This window comes from Plectrocnemia conspersa, unplaced genomic scaffold (assembly GCF_051122295.1).
Source record: "Plectrocnemia conspersa isolate PC_06_02 unplaced genomic scaffold, ASM5112229v1 ptg000007l, whole genome shotgun sequence".
Lineage (NCBI taxonomy): Eukaryota > Metazoa > Arthropoda > Insecta > Trichoptera > Polycentropodidae > Plectrocnemia > Plectrocnemia conspersa.
This window is the reverse complement of record NW_028277171.1, coordinates 3,676,265-3,700,408: the sequence shown is the minus strand read 5'-3', so window position 1 is coordinate 3,700,408 and position 24,144 is coordinate 3,676,265. Positions and strand designations below refer to the sequence as shown.

Sequence of the window (24,144 nt, the reverse complement as noted above, 5' to 3'; positions counted from 1 at the left end):
TGCTCGTCACATTCTTTAAATCTTGTTTGAGTTTTGGCAAAAATAATGACAATTTTTATTATATTTATTCGATTTTTAGCTCTTCGTCAGATGTAAAATACTGCGACTTCATGTCAATATTGTAATACTTATCTGTATTTACTGTTTATAAATAATTGTTTAGGATATTTAATATAACAATAAAGAAAAAATGGGGAATAAGGCTTTAAAAAATTATAAATCAACATAAAGATTTTTATAGTGTAAAGAACACATTAGAGAAAATAGATAGGGTTGATATCTAGCTACAGACGAAAGCATTATTATATGTATATATTTTCATACATACAATAATCATAATAAAAATTAAAAAATCTCAGACTTTTCGACAATAGAGTAAATATCTAGTTCTTGAATCAATCATATCTGAAAGAATGTAAAAATAAGGCTTTTGCTAAATATAGTAATTTAAATGTAGCTGAGAAATTTTACAATACATATATACAAATGCTATTGATACAATAATCGAGCAACTAAACTAGAGATTCTGAAAACTTCAGATGGTTTCACAATATTTTGGTTTTCTTACACTGGTTCAAATAAAATATCGCTAAGTGAAACTGAGTTAAGTAAATATTCTATGGATTTTGCTTATTGATAGCTTATTGAGCTATTTATTTGAATATTGAATAAAAATTACATAAGGTATTCGAATATTCAAATATATTCTAAGTTTTTTTTCGGTTTTTACCGATATTATTTTATTTTACTAATTAGTGCAAAAAAAATTTTTTCTCTGTAAAATATTATTTGATTTTTTAATCATTAGTGGTCGATCATAATTATTTTAATTAATCATTTACAACTTTATAAAAACAGTTAAATCTTTTCGAAATTCATGAAATATGCATAACACAATGCTGTGCAAATTACTAATCATCACTTTATTATTTCACACACTTTTTGATTAGGGACGTATGTCCGAGAATGCCAAAAGCAAATTTATAGCAGGTATAGGAGTGACTTTCTTCAAATATAAAAAATGCCGCTTTTATAGCTTTTTAGATATATGAAATGCGACTGTATGTCAGTATTAGCAAATAAATAAAAAATATAGATAAAATGTCATTTTTTTCGGAACAAAATAAAAGCGCATAAACGAGTAGATTTTGGAGCGACACAATTCACTCGGCTATATTGAGAAAAAAATTTTAACTGCCGTATGTATCTCATTATTAAATAACGAATAACTAAAACGCAGAGGATCTATGTTAGACCATTAAATAAATGCCTAAAACTACTACTTTAAATACAAAACTTTTACGCAATTTAAAAAAAATATATCTACAAACTAATGTACAGAAATATTTATATTTTAAATATGTGTATCCAATATGTTTCTTTACATCTCATTTAGTATTTTCATATATATTTTGTGTATCTACAATATTTTAATGTAAAATGGTTTATCGAAGGGTATTAATATTCCTAATTAAATATTACACAAACGCGAATATTACATAGGTTGAAACTTTCACCATTAAACAACAGATAAACAGCAGACATATTAATTAGAGCCGTCCTTTCAACTATGCTAGTTACACATAAAGTTTTAATGACTCTTTTAAAAATAACTGCGCGACAACTTAAAGTGATAAGATATATTGTTTTGTTAGTTAAAACTCAAATTATTAGTCTAGATTTAATTTTCTAAGACGCGCATATGTTAGAAACTGTGGAGCAAATTGCTTGGTCTACCGTGTCTTGTCACACAACATATCATGTGGTACCAAGTCAATACCTGTTAATTAATTATATACCATATTGCAGTGCCCGTGTGTAGTTTAGGTATCACATGAGCCAGCGGGTATGGTCTGGGTATAGTTAGCACAATATGCTTGAAATTAAACCAATTTATAATGCCAACAGTATAACCATTATTAAACTAATACACCATACCTGTAAATTTTGTTGGTGACTCTTTGTTGTATAAAATAGTATGATTCTCTGAACTTTTTAGAATCCCATAAATTAGGAGTAACTATTATGAAATCAAGGAATTTGTAAGATTTTTTTATAATTTAAATCTGAGTGGGATGGACCGTGGAAAACTATAGATTGTGTGCTTATTTTAATAAAATATAAATAAAGCATTATAAATGCCTTTATTTTTTTTCTAAAACTATATTAAAATACGCATATTGTTATTTTATATTACTGTATTTGTATAAAAGTACAAATAATAGTATACTAAAAATTATTAAATTATTTATATATTTTATCGATAACTATTGAACTTGCTATCTTGGTAAAAAAAAATAGCTATATATATTAATAAATGTTTCTGAATTATTTCAAAACTAGTTTTGTTAGAAATTTTCTAAAAAATCTCAATTTATAAATTACACTTCAGAACTACTAGTAATAAAAAAATATATTTAAATAGTGTTTCTTCCCTAAAATATCTCGAAAAACTGAGCCTTTTATTGTAAAAATTAAATTTGTACGAATATTTTTAAATGTTTAAGAACCACTGATTTTTTTAACGGCTAAAAAAAATAAGTGGTTTAGTGTCAGATGTTTGAAAATATGCACTTTTATTATAATACAGAAGTATTTAAACATAAACAAATTGCTGAAAATTTTCTCAATGACCTATTTACTATGATAACCTTATAGTATAACAATAATTTAATACAATTACTACATAATAATCAGATGAGAAAAACTCCTTGGTGTGGGAGTCAGCAGATTGTAAAAATGTATGTAGGTGTTCCACGGAGCTACGCCATAAATTCTCCCTGTCGGCGTTTCTCATTTTCTTTTTCAATAATGAAGACCAACTAAAATAGTTAAATAATCATTGAAAAAAATAAATGCTTTTTTTAAATATTTTTTTAAATAAATATTGGAGGACTGCAATGACAGCAAGCCCTTTAGAGTAAAGTGGCAAAATATGCTTATTTAATGTAAGCTTGGACTCCAGGTGTAAGCCCAGATATTTAACGCTTGTTTTTAAATTAACGTTACTCTTACTCATTTTAGAAAGGTAGTAGTAATGGTAGTGTACGTTTTGTTAAAATATTTGCTTATGTTTTAATTTGGTTGATTTTAATTTTCTCTTCTAAAAATTTTTAATTAAAATTTCAAAATATTTTCATAATTTATTCGCAATTAGTTTAAGACCTTAAGTACTTGTTTAAATGTCTTTATCCTATTTATTTTTGGGATATCGTTCGTATAAAAAATAAAGGGAAACGGCTCAAGCAAACTTCGCTGAGGCACACCAGCTGGAATTTTACGCGGTATCGAGGGTTTATTATTTAATGAAACAACATAGCTTTTGAGCGTATTAGGTGTAACATATAGTCGGGGATCTTGTATTTGTATAGTTTGTTAATCAAATCGTTATGCCATTATAATTAATATTTTTTTATATATGATAATAAAACTGATCTTCAAGAGAGTAAATATTAAGCAGATTTATATTACAAAATCAATAAATAATAAAATGTATAACTTTTAACAAATTAACTAAAGAAAAAATGATAATAAACCAATAAATTAAATGATAATTTGTGTACATTTCACTGATGAGTTATAAGCATTTATTATTTGTCTTCAACCTTTAAAGCAATATTTGCTTTGGTATTTTGTGCCTGTATTTAAATTTAAGGCTTCTCAATACGCTAGTAATCATTTTTAGTATCTTTTTTTTTTTTTACTGTATATTTTTTATTTAGTGTATTATCTTTATATATTTTTTGTGTGTGTTGTTATATTAAATACAATATATAGTATTTTTTGACAATCGTGACGTATTAGAGTAACCTGTTAGGTTAGGATGATCTTAATTTAATTTATTTTACATGAATAAATAATCATATACATTAAAAATACTAGGCTTAGTTTAATCAAAATAATATTACATAAATAAAAAAATATTACATGAATAAAAAATAATAAATATTATCGAATTTTATCGAACCTTGTCTTATAATATATCCAATTTATCATGTTCATATTATTTATACCTATTAATATAAATTTACTATTTATATATTTGATTGCTTCATTTTTGTAGGAATGTGCAGTTATTTAGTATTTTTACTAAAATTGAATCTATCTGATTTATACTTAACCCGCCGTTGGTCGCGCGAGTATTGCATACGCCGTTGGTCGCGCCTGAGCGAATAGCCGCCTCTCAGTTCTTTATGTTTTTAAGTTTAAATATCGAATATTTATTATTTTTTTTACTTTTGGTTTATTTTAGTGTTGTATATATAGAATAAATAAATTCTTTAAAACTTTTCTTTACATAACGAAAGAAGAAAAATAAAATTTTAAATATTTTAAAAGTAAAATATTTTTTTTTTGATATATGTTTAAAACTTTAAAAATAACATGAAAAAATATATATTATTTTTAATCTTGATTACTTGAATACTTAGTTATGCAATCTCGACATAATGCCGATGAATGTTCTTTGCATATTGGGTTATAGCACATGTGGCATTTGATGGTGATTTTGCGATCTTTTTCCTTGGGCAAAAATTACATTTTGGACGATTCTATTCATTTGGTTCTGGGTGATGAATTATCGCAGTGTCAGGTTTCTCTCCTAAATACTCCTATATTTTTATTTGCAAACTTTGCGATAAATTTGTTTAATTTGTTTAAATTATCTAAGGAATCGAAAAAAAAATTCAAAATAGTTTTTTTATACTATGTATCAAAAGAGTTTAATAAAATATATTTATAAAATAAATTAAAAACATAATAATAACAATAAAAAGTAAATAATAATAAAAAGAAACTAGCAAAAAATAAAATTTCCAGCACGAATCTAGCCCGCGTAAATAACGTTCTCTCTCGATCCTTCATATAACACAACTAATACGCAAAACCAAATGTATATCGAATTAGTAAACACGTGTTTGAGCCTGCAATATTGAAGAAAACATAATTCTTGAAAAGTAGAGGGACCCGCAAATTGATATGTTTCATAGAAAAAAAACGGCATTAAAAAAACCGATAGGGTGAGCGCTGCGCCGCCGTGCGACCAACGGCGGGTTAAGATTGTTTATATTTTTGATTTTCAGTAATACTATAAAACTTGTAATTCATATGAAAATAAATATCCGCTTTATATACAATTATATTTTAATTGTTTCGTTATATATTTTTTTTTAAATTGCAGATTTCTACCTCAGTTTTTACACCACTCATATTACACATATCATGTACATTTCCCGTGCATCGTACGATTTTCATATATTAGCTTCATCTGCTTTGGGATTATTCGGCTTATTCGCCCCAAGGGCGAAAGCCGAAATTCGCTCCCCTCGACATCCAATAGGATTTCGCCACTTTGGCGTTATTTTGCCAATTTTCGCGCCTAAAAATACGTAACCGCACGCCACTATCAAAATTGATACATATATTAGGCATTATGCAAATTGGATGGAAATGTAGGGTGGAGCAAGGGATTAAACAACCGAGGGCGAACGAGCCATTTTATTTCATTTTATCTTTTTACTTATAATGGCGCTCTAATATCACCGCGCCGGAATGTAACAGTTAGCTTTTAAGCGGTTTGTGGTTGTATAAAATTACAGTGCCTTTTGCATATCTACCTATAATATAACAAAGCCTTATATGCCGAACCAATAAATATACACATATGTATATAATATAAATATATTTTATATTCAATATTATTATTAATAATATACCTAATAAATAATCGTCGTAATTGCGATAGACTAAGAATAACGTAGTTTATAGTGGACGACTGTTAACAATGCGATACTAATTATAAAAAAAAATTGAACGTACTCTCGAGATTTTTTAAATAATAAAATATCACTTGAAAATCTCGCAATAAATAAGTAATTTCTTAAAGAAGCGCAAATAATATAAAAAAAATTTGCTACTAATTAATTTATGTAAAAATGCCAAATGGACTGTATTTTTTGATCTTGACTGACTTTCCAAAAGTTTGAGTTTTGCTATAAATGCTTTTTTATGTTGATAACAATCAGTGATTAATTTGTTTGCACTTTGAAGCTGCTTGTTCGTTTCATTTCAGTGTAATGTCTGTAAAGAAACATAAATCTAAAAGTGCATCGTATAATTCAGAAACATTCTATCATTTTTATTTATAAAAATTTTAATTTCTTCCCTCAAATTCTAAAATCTTTTTAAGCATTTTCCGCGACTTAGCCATCGATTTTTTTATTAAAAAACTACATCATTGTACTTAGATTTCAGTTCTCGAATATATTCTTGAAACTGACGATTCTTCAAATAATTAAATTTTATTGCGTTTACAACAACTGAAATTACATGATTCATATTAAATACTTATGTACATAAATTTACATTGAGTTTTTATGTCCTATAATTAGTTCAAACAAATATCAAAATTTACTTACAATATCTATGATAAGAAGTCCTTTACTTTGATCCAATGTTACTTTATATATAATATTATGTACAAGATTTTATTTTTTGTATAAAAAATACAAATGTTAAAAAAATATGTATATTCAAACACCTATCATCAAATCTACAATTAAATATAAACATAAACCTATATACATACATCATACGCACCAACCAGAGTGAATTTTGTAATGAGATCTTACTCTGTACCCAATAGGAAACCGGATAAACAGACCCCTCCCAATCTTGACATCAAATTTGGTGTAAACGCGTACTGTAATTGATTCGTCTGGCTTCAGGGCTTGTAAATCTACGAATTTAAATTAAGGTTTCATCGTGTAATTGATAATTTTACTTTCCATAAATATACTATGCATATATGTATTATTTTCACATATTAATTTTGTAGTCTTAACAGCGTATCTCAAATGCGCTCTCTACATAAAAAATATAATATTTAAGATAATACAAATATGTTAGTATTACAACAAAATTATACTCCCGATTACTTGTGACCTAGCTAGGTTATTAAATCTACTCGAAAAAATTATAAGAATGCGTTTAATTTTAAATTAAAAAATATTAAACCAGATTTTATTTATAGCCTGTTTATTTTTAGCTAATTTACAAACAAATATTAGGAATAAATTATTCTAGATAATCTTGAAATGAAAGTTAATCGTGTAGCGATCTGAGGTCCCGCCTTGATCCTTGATCCTGATGTTTTTTTGTGTTCCAATTTTTTTTAGCTGTTCGATTATTGATGATTCTTAAATTAAAGTTGTGATTGGACTGGATTTGAGGTAATAGATGGGGATGTGATTTATAGTTGGCAGGTTAGGATAGCTTTGTGTTTGTGTGACGTGGTGTTTGGATCTAGGTCCTCACTTAAGTGAGGTCATCTTAGACCTCGGACTACCTCTTCGCACCAATAATATATTCGCTGAACGGACGCCTCGCTTGCTCTACGACACGCGCACTGACGCCTTCCAGAAGGAGATATTCACAAGGACCACTTTGTACAGTTTTCTGTACAAACGTACTCCGCAAATCATCAATGAACGCAACCGTAAACATCGAAGCTATTAATCACGACCAGAACGCTTCGATTATTTGTTAAATATTTTTTTGTAGATTTTCATAAATATGTAAAGTAGTAAAATTTTTTTTTAAATATGTTTCGGTTAAATTTTAATATCTTAATAATATAAATTAAATAATTTAATATTATTTTTCTACGTGAAAGAGTAATATTATGTTATTAGTGAGCTAATTTATATTTATTATGTGATTTGTAAATTTAAGTACTTGGTATGTACGTAGCTGTTTCTATGAGTGTTATTCATTTTTGTAGAGCAATTGCTTTTTATTGGATTTTCACTAGAGCGTAAGCCCCCATCTGCTAATTCTTACGATTCACGTATCACCACTTAATGAGTGGCTTCATTTCGCAACACATTTAACATCGATTGACTGTAGAGTATGGAGAAACATGAAAACTGTCGAAATAATAATTCTAAAAATCTAGATACTTTATTTTTTACTGGATTTATTCAACTCGTTTTTATTTTTTTTAAATGTGTTTAATTTAAAATATAAATTTTTATATAATTACATAATTACTATTTAACCTGGTGTTTTTATAAAATATGTTATTTAATAATTTGTTACATATTTATTGTAAATATAAACACCAATGATAGTATGATATATAATATAAAATGGCATACTTAAAAATATAAAAATATTATTACATATACAATTAACAATGTATTTTTAATAAAAATCACATATTTCTGAATATACATGTTTATGATCAATTGCAAACTCCGTTTATGATCCTACATCTATGTATTCACGTTATAGAAGGATCTGAAAAAATAATATTATTAATTTATTATGGACAAAGACAAAAATATTTACCTTAAAATTTTTTCACCTTGAGTAGCCCAGCTATTTAAGCTGTTAGTTTTTCTGTTGAAACAGTTTGCTTAGAAATATAATCATATATGTTTACAAAACAGTTTGATTTTTTATTGTATATATAAAATATTGGATTTTTTATAAATGAACTCCCGAAACAATAAAGTCCAATATGTTCATCGTCTGCCATAACAGTGTTACCGTTTGTGGGAATTGCCATATTACTTTGATCACCATCATTTCCAATGAAAAAATTACGATAATCTCGATTGCATTCATCTTTCAAAACTAACGTAGTACCTTTTGAATTCTCATGAAAACACAATAACTTTTTTCTAAATAGCTTCGATGTACTTATATCAATTCTTCTACATGTTACTTCGTAAAATATGGTTAGAATGATAAAACCAACGTAAATAATATTTTTTGATAACATTTTATGTTAATTTAATATTTTTAGTAAACGTTACAATGAAAAAATTCCAAGTGACCATTATCGAGCTCATTCCTCCGTATTTATACCAATTTTATATCAGTTAATTAAAAATAGTTTTATTTATATTCACCACGACATATAAAATGCGGTTAGACCGCATTTGATATGTCATATATCTTGACAATAAATAAAAAAATATTTATACAAGTTCATATAAGATAAACCGATGTATATGAAAAAATACAAGCTTTTCATAATTCTATTTTTTTTATAATGTTAATTTTTTTTTCTTATGTATTATTCTAATATTTTAAATTACTTTATTATTTATTTTAAATTAAAATTACTGTATTTTTAACAAAATTTTGTAACCTAATTAACAAATATTTAAAAACTTATTTTGATTGTATATGATAATGTATTTAATGATATTTAAGTAATATAACAAATATGTATAGATATAATAAAACATGAAAGTTAAAAACAGCATCAGTAGTAATTAATAATACATTATTTTGAATATACATAAATATGAGCAACTACAAAAAGTACACAGTGAAAGAATCTAAAAAATATGGGTTTTTATCAATTAATACAAAAATTAATATATATTAATTAAAACAAAAATGTACCTGTAAATTTTTTAATTTTTTTTCTCCTAAGTTTACTTTCTAATGTGCCGAAAAATAGATTAATAAGCATTTTATTTTTTCATAATTGTAATATTTCGTACAATTTGCATATATTTGCTATATTTTATTCGTGAATAATATTTTTTTAATATAAAACGCGCCTCTCATGAAATATTTCCAGAATTTTAATCTTTCGACATAATTTAAGTGAAACGGTTTTTTGGTCATTTTAATATTTTTAAATGAATAACAATCATCTGTATTGCTGCGATGATTCTTAATAACTCTTAAAGTACTGTGAAATATGCTTAGAATGATGAGATGAACGTAAATATTTTTTTTATTAACTTTTTATGTTTTATACATGTTTACCACAAGTAATCTATGAATAATCATTATCATACTCATTTCACATCAATGACTTAAAAATATTTTTATTTATATTTGACCTCAAATAATCAAATGCGGTCTGAATCATAGATTGAAATTTCGAAAACATGTTAAATTATGTTTATTTAGAATCAGTGTTTAAAACCACATACAGATAACTTAATCTTATATTTGCGTAGAAAAATATCTGCGATACTTTTACAAGTGATATTGCAATAGTTTTCATATTTTAATTCTAATTCACTTTTGTCATTGCATAAACGTATTTATTTAATTCCTTAAATAATAAAATATATTTTAATGTTATTACAGATCTTAATGATTTGAAGATAAATGTACTTAGGGATCAAAAATTCTTTTATTTTTAATTTATCATCAAACATTCTTTAAGATTACAATAATTAAAAAAAAATGTCACAATGTTTAATTGTTTTAATAATTTAAGAATCTGTCCAATCCGAAAAGTCATTCTACAGACAATGAAGCTCGACTTTATTGTTATCGAAACAAACTTTATATAGGGTTAAAAATCAGTGCTTATTTATGAAAAACAGAGTGACGCAGAAAAACATTATAATTAAAGAATTTTAGCAAGTTCACAGCGAATTCATTAAAAGTTTTTTCTCACTTAATGATCAATTGATAATTTAAAAAAACAACACGAATTTCAATAAAAAAATAGAATAATTATGTATTCTAAAATTAACTTACGTTTTGCACTTAATGTGAATAAAGTATTTTATTTATTATAAAGCACTCTGATTTTTTTATTCTAAATCATAAACATATAAAATATATACAATAAATTGGATAAAAAACAATGTTCTTATTTTAACTTTGTTATTTAACTATGTTTGAATAAGTAATAATATTGCTTTGAACAAGTATAAAACAATAATGATAGGCAAATGTTTAATTTAAACTATGTTCTTGTCATAAATCTGTAGTTTTGCGCAGATTTATTTTATTATATATAAAAAAAATGTCATTTATTGATCTGAAAGAATGTGATTCTGTTTGATAAATCGATAGAATCTTGTTTTATAGTAAACATATATACATATAATATGGTTATGCTATATATTTTAAAGCTTCAATCTATTTAGTCGAGTTTTATATTTGTAATTTAAAATTATTAATTTCTTCAGAATAAGCAAACTGTATAATTATCCTAATGCACATCTCGAGACACATTTTACTAAATTGCCAAAATTTGCTAGATTATAACCAGGAGATAACGCGCATAATTATAGTCGTCATGGGTGAAATTTAACAGAGAGAGGAAATTTATTAAGACTATATATTTGTTTGTATTTTTAATGTGATCGTTTAAATTCTGTAAACGTTTATCAACTGTATTTTTTTATGCCTAAAAATAAGGTATTAAGTATAATATTACTTTCCAAGAGCTACGCAAGGGTAATCTATAGCTCTTATTTTTCTTATATCATGATAAAGCCCGATTATTATATATTTTATAGGAATAAAACTTTAATTTTGATATTGTTTTAAATAAAATTAATAACATCGTGACATAAAAGGTTACCCTTATACGTCACTGTAGTAAAAACCAATACATATTATCAGGGCTTTTTCTAAATAAATAAGAAACTCACTTCTTGTCAAGCTTTTTACTTAAGAAAATTCTATTTAAATATAAAGCAGCTTTTCCTATGCCACAAAGCGCATAAAAATGAAATAAAACATTTATGAGAGATTTATTTATTTGACTGTGAAATATTCTAGATTTTGTAAATATTTTGATTACCAAATAGTTTCCAAAATTAAAAATATCTATTATTTGCAATTTTATTTTTTACTTATGGAATACAGCTGTTAGTAGTTTGCTAGAAATTAATTAGTGGAAAAATGAATTTATTAGCGAACAAACACAGCGTTAAAAATTCTCATTGCACGCGATTTTTTTTATTGTATTAAGAAGGCTTCTGTGATGAAACAATTACTCCTCAGCGTGAGTTTTCCTCAAAGGGATTTTCCTAGGCGCGTGAATGCATTTCCCATCCATTGTGCTATTATTACTGAATACGTTTTTTTCAATGATTTTTTATGTTTCTATAGTGAAAAATGCTCGTTGAAAAGAACTGAGTGTCTCTGTTTTCCGGGATTTAATTAGAAATGTTGTCAACAAGAGAGAGTAACAGATAACGTAATAGAACCACGACACAATTTTTTATCAATATTCATAAATACATAGCTTTGCAACAAGCAAAGAAAAATCTCAAACCGTCATCACAATGCGGCCACAAATAATATATAAACGAAAATGAAACCGTGATCTGTTGATTAAATAATTTAAAAAAATAATATCCCGAAACGTTTATCGTCTATAAGTACCGCCAAAAAAACTACTTTTAGTTTCAAAATGAAGCGCACTCGAAAATACATTATAACATGTTTGGTTACCGGTCGGCTGAGTATCTATCTGGACCATTTCTATTTTGGCGTTACCACGTTTTAGAGGAATAGAACCAAGATGCAATAATATAAAAAATGTGACACTTAGTCATAGCAGTAGAAACGAGCCAGGAAACTGCATCAACACAAGAAACATCAGCGGATTGTCTAGGATGCATTACAAAGGCATATCACGACTGATACATGTTGCTCCACAAAATCCCAGACGACAATAATACAACTCGACACTCCAGAAAAGGCTCTCTGGCTTTTATGACCTACCATAATTAAACAAAAATTAATACCGCTTCTATGGCGTATATTTCGCTGCTAAATTACACCCATTTGGCCTCAAACCATAATATTTCTTACAACAGGTTTGTTATTATTACAGATTTGATTCCTTTTAACACCTCATTGACATTAATATAAAATATATTATCGCCAGATAATAACTATAAATCTATTGTAACCAATACACTCTTACTAAATAATTTTAAATAACTTAAAATGGCGCCCATCTAGAGATAGATCACTGCGCATAAAAAATTCTAGAATAGTAAAAATCATTAAAGATTTTATAATCGTATGCACAAAACGTAGAAAAAATCTTCATTGAAAAATTTGCTATGTACAAAATGAAGGACATTAATTTTTGTTATATTTAATTAAATATTTTAATATAATATTTTTAACACGCCATTTGCCATGATCCGCAAATTATAATAAACTTATTGGTAAAATAAAAATTGTAACTAATTAGTAAATGATAAAATTTGTTATAAAAAAAAACTTTAAATTTTGTTCTTTTACTAGTTTGCAATTACACATAGACAACTAACAAATATAATTTAATGAAAAAAATATATAATGATAATACTATCTTAAAACACTAAACCTAATATTTATTTCATTATAATTCGCTTATATAATACAATCTACTTTACCACATAACCAAACTTCATTATGTTGTTATTGTATTTTTTAAGATAACTATCTTCTATAAATTTTAATAATTACCGCATCCGGTGTTTAATTTTAGATATTGCTATAAAAGTAAAGTTTTTCGATGATTTTTTTAGTACTATAATTGAATTATTCGTTGTAATTAGCTCAAAATGAGTTTACAAAATAGTGTACATGTCTGTCTGGTCGTTATCAGCCTACTATTTTTACTGGTGAATTGTCACACAACTTTGTTTGATTATGATAATAATATAATTGCAACAACGATAAAAGCTCCAATGAATCATTCAGAGAAATTGTGTATATATGACAATTTCGAAAACGGCGTTTCAAAAATATTTGATAACGGTTGTAAAAGGGGTTACGAAAATTTTATTGTAAAAGATTATTCCGTAGAAGCAAAAGTGCACAGAAATGAAGGTTTTTTTAACCAACCAAACGGATCTACATCTTATATGACAATTGATAGAAAATTTAAAACCGATATGCACTACTATTGTTCAGAAAGGAATTTTTATAACTTAAAGAACCCAACTTTTATTTTTCACTTGTTGGGTCAAATGTATGATCCATATCAATCAATACAAGACAAATGTAAAGTAAATATATATGATTATGATAGTGAAAAAACTGTCCTAATTAAATGGTACACGTTTAATGAACATTATTCGTCACAAAATGAAAAGTGGCAAGATTGGACAGTCAGCTTAAGCGAATTGAATATAAAAAACTTTCAGGTAGTCATTATTTATAAATATTATGTTTTACCATAAATAAACATGTATTTTTTTCGATTTGCAGATTCTTTTATTGTGCGGACCTCTATATAGCACTAATGACTTTGCTATTGATCATATAAAGGTGTATGCAAATACATGCGGAGATTATTAAAAAAAATTATATAGAAAAATATTGTTCAGGATTAAAAATGTGGTCCTATTTCCATTTATATAATATGCATAGAGTATACTGTTTTTATTAATATATGTTTCATCATCAAGGCAAATACAAATATACTTGAGATGTATAAATGAAAAATGTAAAATCATATTTTTTTAACAACAAAATTTTTTTTTAACAAAAATGCATAATTTTAATGAAATTAAGTATATGATCCATTGCAATTACAAAGTACTATGATATTTACAATATATTAAGATGTATTTTTATGTATAACTGTCACCTTAATAAATAACGGGTATTCTCTGATTTACACAATTGAATTCTAGATTTTACAATTTAATATGTAATTTTAGTAAAATGAATACATGTCTGTGTTTTAAATCTCAATAATTGTCTGTGATTCTTTACTTAAAAATAATATGTTTAACTGCTAAAAATAACTTCAAAATATTTGTATAAATATAGTATTTTTGAGATGAAATGATTTCTTGTTTTTTTTTATTGCTATTTGACTTAATCTTCTAGACCACGGTTTCCCAAACTATGTTGATCCGCGGAACACCAGTGTTCCGCGGATCCAAAATAGGTGTTCCGCGGAGCATAAATAGATATTTCACAAAAATTTAGAGTAGATAAAAAAAATTTTTAGTCTTGCTAATACATAAAAATTGTTCATAAATCTGATAAAAAAGCTTGAAAATATGTGTTAAATATTCAACATTGATGTGTATAAAATCTGGAGGGAAAAGTTTCATAAGTCGGTGTTGTTTTTTTAACTTTAAAATTTGATCGTATTTAAGCAATATTTTTTTTGTTAATTAATCACACGAAATTAGTGCTTGTTATACGAATTTTATTTATGTGACTACATCTGCTACTAGCAGTCACTGTATTTTGCATAGGCATGCACTGTTGACTAAAAAATTTTCCACAAATTTAAGAAATGTTATGAAGTAGCCGTGAAAATGATAAACTATGTAAAATCTAGACCACTTCAATCCAGATTATTTAAAATTTTGTGCGATAAAATGGGTAGTGAACACGAAGCACTTTTATTACATACTGAAGTGAGATGGCTATCCAGAGGAAAAGTACTATTAAGACTATATGAACTTCGAAATGAATTATTAGTCTTCTTGAAAGCACAAAATAATTTGCAACATCATTTTATAATTTTTTTAACAAATCCTTCCTGGTTGTTACATCTGCATATCTGGAGGATATTTTTACAAAGTGAAATGATGTTAACTCATAATTACAAGAAAAAAGTATTACAATTTTTAATATGAGAGATAAAATTGAATCTTTTGATAAAAAATTACAATTTCAGATTTTATCGGTTGACTCTAATAATTTTGATTGTTTTCCTGTCTTGGAGATGAATGTTTAAATTAATTGAATTTTCAAGTAGATAAAAAAGTTTCACAAGTATTTTTAGTACACCTATATTACTTGAAAATAACTCTTTCAGAATATTTTCCGAAAACTAGTAAGGACGATTCCTGGGTTCGGAATCCATTTTCCGTGACAGTAAAAGCAGTGGGCTTAAGGGATTATGAGAATTTAGTTAATGACTCTGATTTGAAACAAAAATATCAGCCATTAAATTATTTCTGGGCGAGTCTGACTGAAGAGTTCCCCAAGGTGTCAAAACAAGCTCTGGTTTGTTTACTTCCGTTTTCCACGACGTATTTATGCGAAGTGGGATTTTTTAAGTATATTGCAACAAAAACAAAATACAGAAATAGACTCCACGCCACGGCAGATATGAAAATACTACTAACCAAAATTGTGCCTGATATAAAAAAAATTGTTATTTAAGAACCCAAAATCTTTAGTCATTAGTAGTTTTATTTATTTGTATTTTTATGTTTAATAAATAGATTTAATAACATATTTAATAACATGTTTTATTTTATTATGAATTACCCAGCCTAAAAAAGAAGTTAAGTGTTCCGCCAAAATTTTCGGATTTGCCAAGTGTTCCGTCGCTGAAAAAGATTGGGTAACCCTGTTCTAGACAAATTATCGGAAAAAATATTATAATTAGTATAAATATATCTTGTAAGCCTATTAAGCTAATATTTGACAAAGCTCTCATAATTTTTTACAGAAAAATTTCTTTGAACGCGTTTTTTTTTAATAATTTAATGAGACGATAATTATACAGAACATTATCTTTTCTTCTAAGTTTTTTAATATATTCATTTATTTATATTGTAGAGTAGCTTATTTACTCAAAAAATAGTTAAAAATTATTATATATTTTAAACCATAAAATATAATCATTTTAAAAGATTTAAGTAAAATTTCTATGAAACACGACTCACACGTCGTGTACCACATATAAATCATCCTCGCTTTCCGTTCACTCACTCCATTTTAGCACGCCATTTGACTTTAGTTAAAGTTAAGTCCAACAAAGTAAAGGAAATAAAGTGTATTTAACAGAGAGACGCGTTCGAAATACGCTCGAACACTTTTCGAAGCGATTCGATAACGACTAAACTCTAAAGGTATATAATTTACTTTCGAGACACATTTAAAAATTACTATGGTTAATTACGAAACATTATTTTCTTAATCGTATAATTTTATAAATCTCTGAAAGCTTACTCCTCAATATTTTTTTTTGTTTTACAAGGTTTCAGTTTTAAAACGAAGTAAATATTATTTATTGTTATGTATTTTATTTATTTACTCATTTAAATTATATCAAGATAATCGTGTCCTAATAGTGTCATACTCCAATGCTTCACGATGGTCAAAAATTTATCACAAAATAAAAAGTACACTTGCTCTCAAGGTGATTCAGAGATTTTTAGTGAAAGTTTATTTTACCAAAATGTTCCCACTAAGATCGTAGGAATAATCTGATGGCAAATGAGATCGATAAAATACCACAATCATTTACATACAGAAAAAATTGAATTTGTGAACGAATGTTATTGAAACAAAACTTAGCGAAAGTAATAATATAAATATGAAATAAAATAAGCTAATGTAATAATATATAAATATATATGTAAGAATCATTAACTTGTAGCTAAAATAATAAATAATAAAAAAATATGTTGGCATCACAGCGTCATCGCTTAATATCTAATAACATAAATATTTCCAGTCAGATCCTCGCAACGTATTTTTTCAACAAGCTATTTTCATCGTCATGATCATCTTACACGTCTCACGCTCATTCTGTGATTTATGGCAGTCGTAATACCTCACATTTGCCATGACGCCAAATATGAATGGCACATTTACGAGTTTGGGGGATGAATCCCCCACACTCTCCATTCGAATCCCGTCGAACATTGACGATAGTGCCTTGGGGGATGAGAGATGCGCGCCTGCCGGTGAAGCATGACCAGAATGGATGGGCCTTGGATGGAAATATCCTGGCCTGGAAAATATTTATTTATTTAAATATGCCCACCAGAACGGAGAAAATAATAAATAAAGTGAAAAAATGCGGGAAGCCGGTGTCAAAAAAAGAGTCAAGTGTGTGGAATGATTCATGGGTCGGTTAGCTTTTTTTTGCATAACGCGTGTCACATATTGTTTAAAAGAGAGATTTCTTTAAACTATAGCGATTAATTTGTATTTGATTTGAAATATTTTATTATCAAAGTAAGATAATTTATTATTAGTTTATTTGCGGTAAAGACTTAATATATATCACGAGCTTTTATCCTCGATTTGATTGACAAAACGTATTGTCTTGATATTATATATAAGAAGCCTCATTGCATATTTTTTTTATTTTATATTACAAACATATATCACCGTAAGGCCACAAAAATCCCGTTACACAATTTAATTTCAGATATATTCATCAAGCAAATGTCACTTTCTAAAGGCGTATGAGTATTTGTGTTGTTCTAAGAAGCGAGTGCAACGATTGTCTGAATGATAGCTGCTGGATTCTGATTCGTCAGCAAGCTTTGTAGGCCTGAATACATAAATCTGGTCACCAGGTAGACTCCGGCAGACACTCGAAGAGACTAGCAGATTTACCCCGCCTCAAAGATACGACCTAAGCCTCCTGAACATGATCATCGCAGCAAGAGGAACTGCTTCATTGCTACCTATAAGACGCCTGATGATCTTTCACAGACATCATCCCTGCGCCAGCTTCTCCACCACGGCTCTATAGTTGCCGCAATATATGTAATATAATCTAATAAAATTCCCACTAGTTTTCACCTGATTCTTACAGGTTGCAATGTCACACCTCTTAGGGTTACTAAACCTTAAACTCTCATTGGTCCAAACAATATATTAGAGTACGTGCTAATATTTTCTACTGTCACCCCTTTGCGATCTAAAAGTTTGTACGCACGCCGCTACGCCGTCAAGACGGTTGTGTGAATCGACTTTCATCCAAACGGACGTTGTCCGTTAAATCAATTCCGGTTTTCCGCCGACTTCGCCGAAATAAAATTAAATTTTGACCCTCGATTCCGATTTATTGAAAATATCAATTACGCAAATTGGCGCAAACGGCCGGGCGGCAATTGAGAAATTAATTTCGTGCTTCATCAGATCCAATTAGTTTTATTCGCCATTCGAACGGCGTCGGCGAAAACATCGCCCCCCACATTTTTTTACATCATAATTGAATTGTTGCCAATCAGGGTCTAGGTACGTACAATTGCAGATGCTATATCAACACACCCTGCGTAAAGTACCGTAAATACTTTTTTTGTAAAAAAAAATATTTATGATCCAACCTCTTTTACTTGTGTTTTTATTTTTTTTATAAATATAAAATAAATAAGAATATCGTAAACTGTCAGGTTAATTTAACGCGTCACGTTGACCAATAACATGTTTTTTTTAATGTACAAATTAATATATAAAAACATGAAAAGAGAACAGACACAAATCACCTCAACAGGTGTGTATTGTTTCATTCAAACTGAACTATTTCATTATATGTGCACGAGAAAATATCAGTATCTTGATGTACCGTATATAACATTCGAGCGGCCATTTCCAGAAAAAGTGCTCCAGTACTAGCCTATAAAGGCAAGAACAGAGGACGCGAACGAAAACTATGGTCGCTGTTTGAACATATTCCGAAAATGTTCAACTACATAAACAAGTTGACAATTAAACGTATCTTAGCGCTTCCAAAATGAAAGCACTGGAATTTTAGAACTTTTTGGTTTTTTTTTTAAATATATAGTATTTTTTTTTAAAAATCAGATTATATTCTAAATATTTAAAAATAATTACACAAATTTAGGGGTACCTTCGGATTCTTGTATTAATCGAATATCTGGTTCAGAATTTTGGTATTTTGGAATCACTGCTAATTACACTATAAGCATATATTATTTTAAGCTGCCAAATATATTCACATTATGTCGTTGTTGGAACGCAAAAATAAAAATGTACGGTAATTAATTTTATTATTTTTTTCTTTTTTTCATTGTAAATTTTAAGACATTTAATATACAAAATACTAGTTATTATTATTTTTACTGAAAAGGCTTATACGATTACCTTTTAAGACACACATGGCTATCTATGTATTATATGTACCTCATAGCAGGGAGTGTGCACGATCTAAAAAGTTTAATTAACGCTTTCGGTTTGATAGGCTGCAATTATGAAATTCCTGCGAGGGTTTTGAGCGTAATTATCCCAAGGACAATTACCATTCCGAAGAACCGTTTATAGTTTAAAAATATTTCACCCCAGACGGCCCTAACCCTACCGAGCTGATGGACGGTAATAAGAATCTCGACGTTTCGCGTCATTAACCATTTCGCACTGGGATAGTTCCTCGAGTGGCAATTTTGGGAGTCACGTGCTCCAACATATGCATACTATTAATAGTGATGTGTGGGTCGATATGTTATATTTGTTTTATTTATTATTTTTCGTACAAATATAACACGCAATATATCTTTACTTGCTTTCGACTAGGTCTTATTAAAGCTCTAGAACAAGGATCAGCACTACCTATTTTATTCTGGCCTGTGAGATCAGCTTTGCTCTTTTCTTAAATTTCAAACTATGTACAAAATAGCGAAGGGTGTGCAGATACGATCGTATGTGGTGCTCTTAATACTTGCATTCCGCTGTGACGTTACACATTAAGCACATTGTGAGTAACATCAATAGGCAATTAATTAGCAAAGCCAATGATTTTGAGTAGATTTTGTTGACCTTGCCCAGTGGTTTATATTTTTTGTCGATTCTCAGTTCCGTTGCTCATGTATTTTTCAATACTAAAATATTAAAATATCTTTAATGAATAGTCTGCATGAAACAACTATGAATTAAAATATTTTTAATGAGATTGATAAAACTTTAACAAAATACAAGTAAAATCAATAAAAATGTGTCTCATCTGATAGTGGTTAAAATTTAATTTAAAAAAATATAAACCTTGTGAAAATTTATTGTATTATTTACTAAAATCTACATTAAGGAAGTATCTCAATTATCGTTTGATATTGAACCAGTTATGTTTCCTGTGAGCTTCATACGCCCCCGTGGACTTAGCCGTTGTCAGTTCTATTCTTTTTTTTTAAACAAAAGTAAGTTGAATATTCTGACTATTCTATTAAACACAGAAGAGCAACTGACATTTTTTCTAACAAAAAAAACGTTCTTAGCTACAGTGCAAATAACCCTTTTATGTATGTAAGTATTAAACTTACACTGTGTTAGTGATTTCGTATAGTATTACATGTGTTCGTATATAGTTAATAAAAATAATAAATAGAAAAGTATTACTTAAAGAGAATTGTAAATTTTGCGAACTAATATTTAAGATATTATTATTGATATGAATTAAAAATATTTTTCTTAATACTATTTTTCCGTATTAAGAACTCAGTTGAAATTGCATTTTAACCCTTCTGACTAATCGCCAACTTGCTACGAATTTCTAACATGACATAATCCCATTTCCTCTTGATTAATTACTATCGCTAATTCCTTTAAAGGTCCCACTTTCAATTTTGACGGTTCCCCCTCTAATGTAGCAAAACGAAGAGGTTAAATTTATTCTAAATCATATTACGAGATTTCGTTAAAATTCCGCTCCTCTTCGAGTGGTAGTCCATCCCATAAAATTAGACTAATTGACTGTGACTTTTAATTCTAAAAAAAAATTTTTTACATAATTAACTGTTTTAAATGTTTGCTTTAATATAAAGTAAGCATAATAACAATTCTGAATAAAAATGTATGTTACATTTTTTAAGCATTAAATTGTAATATAATTACCGGCTACAATAGATTGTATAGCCGGTAATTAAATTTAAAATAAATAACAACAGAACCGACTTTTAAGTAATGGTAAAATAAAGTTTTTCTTATTATCAATTGCTAATAATAAAAAAATATCGAGACCCCGAACCAAAATTGGAATCGAGCTATTGAACTTCGCCCAAAATGTGGCATTGATATTAGACACCAAAGGGTTAAGACGATGGTAGTATTGCCAGCCAAAATAAACTCTCGAGGGCTTAGAACTTATTACTTATTCGAATGCCACGACTTCTATTGCTTGAGGTTTCATTAAAGCTAAACGTCAAGGCTTAAGCCATCTCGGAGACGACGCTTTAATGGACATCCTGGTACGAAATTGCACCGAGAACCGATAGATACTATATATTATATAGACTAAATAATTTTGTAGGATTCACAAAAATAATATACCCGTCTTAGATTTTAAATATATTTATAATATCATTTATAAAAAAGTGTGAATTTTTTTAAAATACTTTCACAATAAATTACAATGTCTTTCTTACATATTATTTTAATTAATTTAAAACATTTATCTGTATACATCGTACTTTATCGTAGTATTGTTTAAACTTAAAAGCGTGTACTATTTATGCACTTTGAAATGATTAGTATTCCGAGTATTCTTAATAGTTAAACGTTTTAAGTGTGACGTCAGGAATTTTAATAACTGCCACAGAGAGAGAACTTTATATGTATATATATAATATTTGTAGTTTCGAATCCGCTATGAATCTGTGCATTGTTCCTTGCAATCTGAACCTCAAATTATATTTATTTTTACATCGACCGAGCCGTAATTGAATTTACACTGGTTGCACATTTTTTTGCCAATCATAAACTATTGGAATTGAATCGAAGGAATACGAAAACCATCTCAAAGCTCGCCGAGTCGACAATTTTCATTTGCAGCCAGAACAAAGGAGGAAGCCGGTGAGTCCAGGTCGCTTTGTTCTCTTAATGAAATACGAAGGTGATAATTGAAATGAATTATTGTACGTACACCATTGTTGTTTGTTTTCACATAGAGATATTTTATAATGCACGACGCTCTCCTAGTCTATACTACTTTACATCGAATGCTAGACACTTGTTATGAAACTGTGGTCCTTTATATTAATAATCTATACGCGAAGGTAAATTTTAATAATGATAAATCGAGGTATTACTTGATTGTGCAATAATGAATACAATTCATAGGTTTTGTACTTGATAAAATAGTTTTGTGTGCGGTAGCGAATATTATTTTAATTAAATTAATCGAACTAATACTGTAAGCCTTATATAGAAAATATTATTTCACTCATTAATACGCGAGAATAATAAGCTTTTATCATTGTATTAGTTTAAGAAAGAAAATTTGTGAGAATCTTATTATGTGTTTATTTAAAAAAAATATATCATATTTAAAAAAATGTTTTTCTTAGATTTTCCAGTGCGTTTTTTGGTTTTATTAATTTTAAAATAAATATAAGGTACAATAATAATATAGGTTATTAACAATTCGCGAGTCATTGACATTTAATCTCATTTTTAATTTTGTATAGTACGCAATGGTGAGACATCGTGAGCGTCTGAAGTATATTTTATCCTTCATCACGCCGCATATAACTCAGCAACGGTGACCGCAGAAGCTGATGAATGTTCTGGTTTAGCTCAGCATCTCCAGCGGATCCTTTCTACGGGTAGTGCCAACCCATCCCATGGTTTCGAGATTACCCTGACTGCGACTTTTGTACAAATTCGTCGCTTCTCTTTAGGCAAATATTAAATATCTGATGCCTTATTGGCGAGTCTCAAACAAAGGGTTCTAACGGAGAGGTGCTCTTCGCAGCATCACGTACGAACGGCCCAGGTGTTTACTATCTTTTAACGTCTACCCTCGGAGTTTTCACATCGTTAACTGACGTTAAAACTCCACTGTAAAGTTTACTACGGGAATTTTAAATGAGATGATAGACCGCGTAACAAATTCGGAATTCTTGTTCGCAAATCCAATTTGTTTGTTTATATAGTTAGGTATATATTAGTAACTGGTAAAAGGGTTTTATTTTAAACTGTAGAAAGATTCCATTAGCATATAAAAAATATATGAAACTGACTCCCATGTGATTGACATCTAAGATATCTAAGATTTATTAGAGGTATGATATACATACATTATGGCAGCCGGTCAAAAGAGCGTGCGTCAAATGAGCGCCGTCATATAAGCGCTGCGTAATAAGAGCGTTTACCAAAGTAGCGCTATTACAAAATAGCGTACGTCAAATGCGCAGAGAGTCATATGACCGCTTAAAAAAAGAGAGCACGTCATAAGAGCGCAAAAACAACTTGATATATATCAAGTAATGAATATTTTAGGAATTATGTATACAAAATAGAAGTAATTGTGAGAAATTTACTAAGAATTAAAATTCACGATATATAGGCGGTAAAATTAGTATTTTATGTGCCAGAACGCAATGACGATTAAAATGATTAGACAATAAAAATATTATTATTTATTAATTTTTACGTACATACGAAAGTATAGCTCCCCATCCCCATACATGCGATATATGCATATCAGTGTCGTGCGATAACTTTAAAACAGGGCATGCGGTTAGGGGGGATAGGAACAAAAACTATATTTTTAAATTTATTACAATTTAAGTGAAGCTCGTAAAAAGTACGAATGCTCTCAACCTCACATATGCGCTACTATACAATTAAAAAAAATTCTTTAGTGCTCAATTTAAGGCAAATGTTGAATTAAATAATAATAAAGTTACTGCAAACAGA

The 24,144-nt window shown here is 28.1% G+C and overlaps 2 long non-coding RNA genes across 2 annotated transcripts; one reads left to right on the top strand and one right to left on the bottom strand.

The window, feature by feature from the left end:
* Positions 1 to 8,078: 8,078 nt before the first annotated feature.
* On the bottom strand, positions 8,079 to 8,841 carry LOC148233686 (uncharacterized). The gene is made up of 2 exons (XR_015810213.1): positions 8,366 to 8,841; positions 8,079 to 8,298 (listed from the first exon to the last, which is right to left on the bottom strand). It is a non-coding gene; the product is annotated as an uncharacterized LOC148233686 (long non-coding RNA).
* A 4,460-nt stretch (positions 8,842 to 13,301) lies between these two features.
* LOC148233685 (uncharacterized) lies at positions 13,302 to 14,572 on the top strand. The gene is made up of 2 exons (XR_015810214.1): positions 13,302 to 13,925; positions 13,990 to 14,572. It is a non-coding gene; the product is annotated as an uncharacterized LOC148233685 (long non-coding RNA).
* The last annotated feature ends 9,572 nt before the right edge of the window (positions 14,573 to 24,144 follow it).